At 39.0% G+C, this 6,271-nt stretch overlaps 1 long non-coding RNA gene across 2 annotated transcripts; it reads left to right on the top strand.

The window, feature by feature from the left end:
• Positions 1-703: 703 nt before the first annotated feature.
• Positions 704-1,935, top strand: LOC129760893 (uncharacterized). 2 transcript variants are annotated; one of them, XR_008740397.1, is made up of 3 exons: positions 704-764; positions 899-1,766; positions 1,837-1,935. It is a non-coding gene; the product is annotated as an uncharacterized LOC129760893 (long non-coding RNA). The 2 variants fall into 2 exon arrangements; XR_008740398.1 differs by having other exon boundaries at positions 709-830.
• Positions 1,936-6,271: the final 4,336 nt, after the last annotated feature.

Raw genomic sequence — 6,271 nt, 5'->3', positions numbered from 1 at the left:
TGAATTTAGTTTGCCAAACGATAATAAACAGCAATCTGCCGAAAGTCTACTTCACATCCGGACCAATTTCGTCAGGCCAGATGTATAATCAAGCCAAGAAAAATAAAAATATCCTCTTCTTAAAATAAAACAAACGCATCTTCTTCGGACCTCAACTGTTGACAGCCGCGTCTCGTGCCACACCCATCACGCGAAATTAGCCTTCCTTACCGACAATGGTGCGGAGAATCTGGCCGCTGACCGATGATGACGTCCAGCAGACGGCTAACGTAGAAAAAAAAACCTTGTGACCGTGAGCAAGATCAGCACCGTACAATATCATCCAACGAACTCGAATTGACATACATATGTACCAGCAGCATGCAGCGAGTCTTTTTTCGCTTTCCTGTTGCCCGACTCGATGCTGCTATTTCTGCTGTTATAAAGAAATACACAGTGATTTACCCCCCTGAGCCAAACTCTTCAACACCCGCCTGTCTGGTTTCTAGTCGTCAATACACGCTTCACCACGACGACGACGACGACGACGACGACGACGACGACGACGACGCCATGGAATCTCCCCATGACAAGGGGATGAAGAAATGGCGGCAGGCGGAAGTGGATGAGGCGATGCAACCAGCACCAAGTAAAGTCGTGCATTTCTGTTTCCTTCTGAAGCACTCGCTCAGCTGTGGACGTTATACGATTACCACTTTACGTTCGCGAGTCGTACGCTACGGAAGGAATTATCGGCGCTCGCTCCCTTTGCTCGTTCGCTAGCAGTTTGTGATTCTTGTTTTGTTTTACAGTGAACTGCAAATACTTTCAAAGTGCAGAGCAGGATGCAGGTTGTGCTATCTGGTGAAGATCACACCTGCATGGCTGACGAGGAAACTTGAAAAAAATCGTTCAACAGTTCCTACAGATATTTCATCTAAAAACGTCATGAATATTTATTCCAGTGCAAAGGAAAAGTACTCCTTCAAATAGTGGGATTGATCAGTGAAAAGTGATAGTGCTAATCGTTTTTCGAAACATGTAGAAGAGACCTTTTCTTCGCTGTGTTTTGAAAAATAACCTCGCATCTCAAATTTAAGTATAACAACAGCTTAAATAACCACACACATTCAAGTTGAATACATAAGGACATCAACAACTGCAACAAAAATCAAAGAAAACTCTCGTTGTTTTTTTTTTCAGTGTGTAAATTGGCTTAAATACGTGCTCCAGCACCAGTAGCAGCACAAGTGCACAAGTTAGTTAGCCCTCCTGAAGCAGGGCCTCAACTCCTCAACAACACGTTATTGAAGACGACGGCGATGTTGATGCTGGTCGGTGTTTTCAATGTGAATTGTGGGTTGTGACAGTAGAGTGCAGTAGGATTTAATTTTTATTTATGGCGCACCATTGGATTGCAGTTCGTCCGTCAAAATGTGTGGTGTGGAAAAAGAGAAATAACTAAAAAAAAAACAGCACGCTTCTGGCCAGTTTTTACGAACTGCATGTCGAGTGTGTTTTTTGTTTTTGAGTGTTCAACACTAGGTCTCAGTTCAACTTTACCTGATTCCCGTCGACGTGATGGTTCGATATGATAAGAAGATGTGCTGCTAGTGCTGAATAAATGTTGTTCTGTCTACTAGGGTGGTCTGAAAACCACAAACTTTAAGTGCAATTTTTGTATAGGAACATTATTTATTTGTTTATTTGAAAGATCTCAAAGGATGTTGATTAAGTTTTATTTTCAGCTTTAGTTTTAATTCAGTTGAAAGTGCTGTTCACATAGTGTAAGTATTCTCGGTGCTATTTAATGTAAGTTTAAATAACTGAAAATAATTGTTTTTATCGATCCTAAAGATAACAATTGGGTGTGGATGAGAAGAAAAATTAAGTCAAACAGAAGAAACACTCGATGGCACGATTTGTTGGACAAACTCTACGCATAAAATAACTTTCGTAAGTATAGATGCTGTCCACAGCCGATTGAAAGTTGCTGGTGAATTTGAGACATTTTGAGCCATTTTTTTCACTTTCCGGTTCTAATACAGTAATGCTATCTGATTGGACGTCCTTGTTGCACAACTCAACACCCATAGAAGAGGTTGCAAAAATCCAATGCCTATTTAGCAAATCTCTGTGCCGATAATGCGCTGAAATGTGCACTGTGCCGAAGACGGTATGTTTGAAAAACCGTAACTGGCATAAGGACTCGGCTCCCAACCAAAATGATGACCACTACATTCAAGCGAAACAAGAAAAACATTTTATGGGATTTCCTTCCTATTGGATAATTCATCCCAGAAACAAGAAAATAAAAATTAAAACCACAGCGCTGTAGTGAGAATCGAACTCACATCACCAATTGTATCGTCTTGCCAGTCCGACATTCTAACCAGTGTACTATTCGAGCTTCATGCAAGACGAGGTATATTTGTTATAGGCTTTCTGTTACCGATCAATCACAAAAAACGTACAACGGCGGCTTCCCGGCGTTTGGTCTCCTTTCAATGCATTCCTTTGTCTTAAGATGGAAACGGGAAAGGGAACGGGAGTGAAGGAACGGGAAACCCATTGAATGAGAACTGTGCTTTGCTTACTGCCTGCTATTACATACACACGCTACATATACACAGCTGCTAAAGCCGGGCAGCTTGGCCGGTGTTGTTTGCCGGTAAATTGAAGGAATGTTTTTGTTGTTGCTTTTGCTACATACACACGCACAGCTTAGCCGTGTTTGCCGGTTGATTGAATTAGAAGGATGTTTTTGTTGTTGCTTTTGCTACATTCACACGCACAGTGCTCGGTTCGCTGGCTGCCTGGTGTTGGCCGGTATTTATTTCCATCCTTCTTCGGCTTGTGATGCGATGGGGAAGGACGCGAAAACGTTTTTATTTTGTTTCATTCAGACATACGCAATTCGGTTAACTTGGGAGGTTAATGCCGGTGGGCGCAAATCGAATCAGTGCCGGTCGCGTTATCTTCTTGTACCAATGATGCTATGAAATTGACTACACGCCATTGGCACAGAGGCTGAATTTTGGGTGAAGCAATCAAAAGTCACATATTTACTAAAATGAAGGCTTTGAAAGTTGGCTGACAAAGAGAAACAACTGCCCAATTCCCTTGAGTGAATTATATAAACTCATTGATGAACTTGAATGTTGTGAAAGTTATTTATATGTACGTTGAAGGTGACTTATTTTTCCCATTTCCCATGAGTGAACTTTATGTACTCAATAATGAACTTGAAAGTTGCAAAAGTGATTTATAGAGGAGATAAGGGCATAATGGCCACTTTAGGTAGGACGCTTGTTTATCCATAGAAAACAGTTATAATATGTGAGCTACATCATTGTTTCGTGTTCAGACACTAAAAAAGTCTTTTTCCTAACTTACTGAAACTTGAAAAAGTAGATAAAAACGTTAAAAAATGCATTTCATTTTTTTCCCGAAAACTGAAAATCAGTCACTGTAGGGGCATAATGAGACCCCCGTGGGGCAGTATAAGCACCATCTATCGGAGCACGATGAGTAATTTCTGCTGTAGAATCTAGCAGCGAATTCAATCGATAAAGTCGAACACACACATATAGGATCTCAGTGAAACTTCATGTTTCTTTGAAGAGATCTAAATTCTACTTAAGGCTAAAGCGTACATCTTTCAAGGATATAATGGATAGCATTTTACTAATGCTAACACCACCAACCCACAGAAAGAGTACTATGTATGCCGTGACTGAGACTCGATCTCATGACCTCTGGCTTAGAAAACTTGAACGCTATCCTCTTGGCCACGGTCGGCGGCCAGAAAGTCAACTGAATTATAGAGCTAAAGCTTGACTAGTTTTGTCAGACGATTTGGCCTATTGGTAAGGGGTCGGAGGAGTAATCAGAAGACTCGAGTTCGATTCCTGGTCGGTGCGAATTTTTTTTTCGTTTACCTTTCATGATCGATGCATTTTGGACTAAACGGTGAGCCGTACATCCATCAAATAAACCAATAACAAACGCATGTATGTTTGTTTGTAGAATACAAACAATTCACACTCACTCATACATTATGTTTCTGGTGCTTTGTTTGGCGGATGATGCTACTAGCCGTATAACACGAAGATCAAAATAATCGATCATAAATCGTAAATGAAAATAAACGCTTCGACCAGGAATTCAACTCGAGTCATCTGATAACCTCTCCGACACCTTACCAATAGGCTAAATCGTCATATGTAAGCTAAACAAGCTGTAGCTCTATAACTAAGTTGACTTAATCGAGTTGAATTCGCTGCTAGATTCTACGGCAGAAAATGCTCATCGTGCCCCGATCAATGGTGCTCTGTTCACCCCAAGTCAACAAGTTAGAGTAAAAACGTCTTTTAAAATTGATTGTAATGAACAATCAAAAACTTAATGATGGTGTAAATTGAGGAACAATGTTCACATCATATTGCAGTGCGCACATTATAGATCAAGATTGTTTAACGATCATAAGAGCTTATTTTACGGTGCTCAAAAATTATAATATTTTTATCGCTTGAGAACCTACTTAGTTTTTTTTTATAAATATTTCTGTAAAGATGATAAGGAGATTTCTTTTTTGCTGAAAAATTAATACTATAGGAAGTGCGAAACAGTTCTTCGTGAATATTTATTTAAGAAAATACGTACTTCTCTAGAAAAGAGGATTGCTTACTATGCCCTGGGTGCTCGTTATGCCCCTATATTCCCCATATACGTTGTGAGGGACCGAAGCAGGTCTGCTACAAAATCATTCAGACCACTTGGAGTTTTAGTTTGAGTTAGAACAACATCTAGGCGTGACATGGAAGCGTGTTCGATTGTGACCACGATGGTCAGAGTTCGATCCCCAAGCCGGGCAAGTTTTTTTTAATCATTAATGATTTCTTGAGTGATCATTCGGATGCGATATAGATATTTAGGAAATGTAGGGAAGAAGCAATCTATTAAACAAATCTCGGCAAACCGCAATTTGTCGAGTTTGGAATCCACATGGCTTAATGGTGGCACCATAAACTGAACATTGTAAATAATCAAGAGCAGGTGAAACTGATGCCTAGGATAAAATTGAGGTAAAGAATTGTTTGCTCATTTTACGATTTTTTAGAAGCTAAATTAAAAGGCTGAAAGCTGAATCATTTAGACTTGTTTTCGAATTTGAAAGTATCAATAAGAACTTAAAAATTGAGCTGCATAGAACGTACTTCAGATCAAAGATGAGGTTGAGTAAGCTTTTTCGTACTTGTTTATGGGACTTTTGGATGCTTGAGTATATATTCAAGAACAGGGCAACATTGTCCTGATCGACACCGTTCAATTCAAATTAGTTGGTTTTTTTTCTCGCTGATTGTAGACTTTCTTACAACCTATATTTCAGAGCTTATCCGTTGGCAATTAGCAGCAAAACTTTTTGACATGCAGCGCCAAGCGAAAATCATTCACTTACGGTACTAACAAAAGAGTGATGATAGCGGGTTTTTACATAAGAGTGCATGAGGAAATATAATTTTTGACGTTTTTTTTTTTTTTTTGAAAAATCAATGTTGATTTTTTTTTGCGATGAAGAGCAGTCTATTACTTTATATATAATTTTGATAAATGTGCAAAACTCAGTTGGTGATTATCCAACTTTATCCGAATTGGAGAACGGTTTGTGCCTGTTTTCTGTTTTTTTTTACATCTTCGAATAGATGTTAAATCTTTTGTAATGTAACATTACACTGTAAATTTTTGCCTCGATTTCCAGCAAAAAAAATTGCTGGAAACGTTCAGCAATCCAAATTTTTGCTGGAAACCAGCAATCGGTTTTCGAATTGCTGGATTTTTCAGCATTCCGTTGTGTTCTTGTCATTTTTGCTGAAAAATCAGCAATCGGTTTTCAAATTGCTGGACTTTCCAGCAATTGATCTAGTTTGCTGGAAAATCACCAATCGAGTTGTCAATTTGGAGATTGTTTTTGTTTCGTACGCTGAAGCAAGGTGAGATTCTATTTTACGAATCTTGGTTGAATTGATATAATTATTTTATTTTCCTCTATATTCTAGCAACCAGATAACAAGTCAAGGGTGAGTTTTTCTTGGACAGATAGATATACTCTAAAATATTCTAATCAAAGCTATTTTTACAGGTGGCGGATGATCAACACTTTGGCACAAAGCTGCCAGCCCAGAGCCGGTGTTTTAGAATATTGAAAAAAAAAATCGGTTTCTGGAAATAAATATACACACAAAATTTTCGAGGCCGGAATTTAGCAAAATTTTGCTCAAATTTGACCAGC

The sequence above is a fragment of the Uranotaenia lowii genome, unplaced genomic scaffold, assembly GCF_029784155.1.
Source record: "Uranotaenia lowii strain MFRU-FL unplaced genomic scaffold, ASM2978415v1 HiC_scaffold_811, whole genome shotgun sequence".
NCBI classification, from domain to species: domain Eukaryota; kingdom Metazoa; phylum Arthropoda; class Insecta; order Diptera; family Culicidae; genus Uranotaenia; species Uranotaenia lowii.
This window is presented reverse-complemented; position numbering and strand designations above follow the sequence as displayed.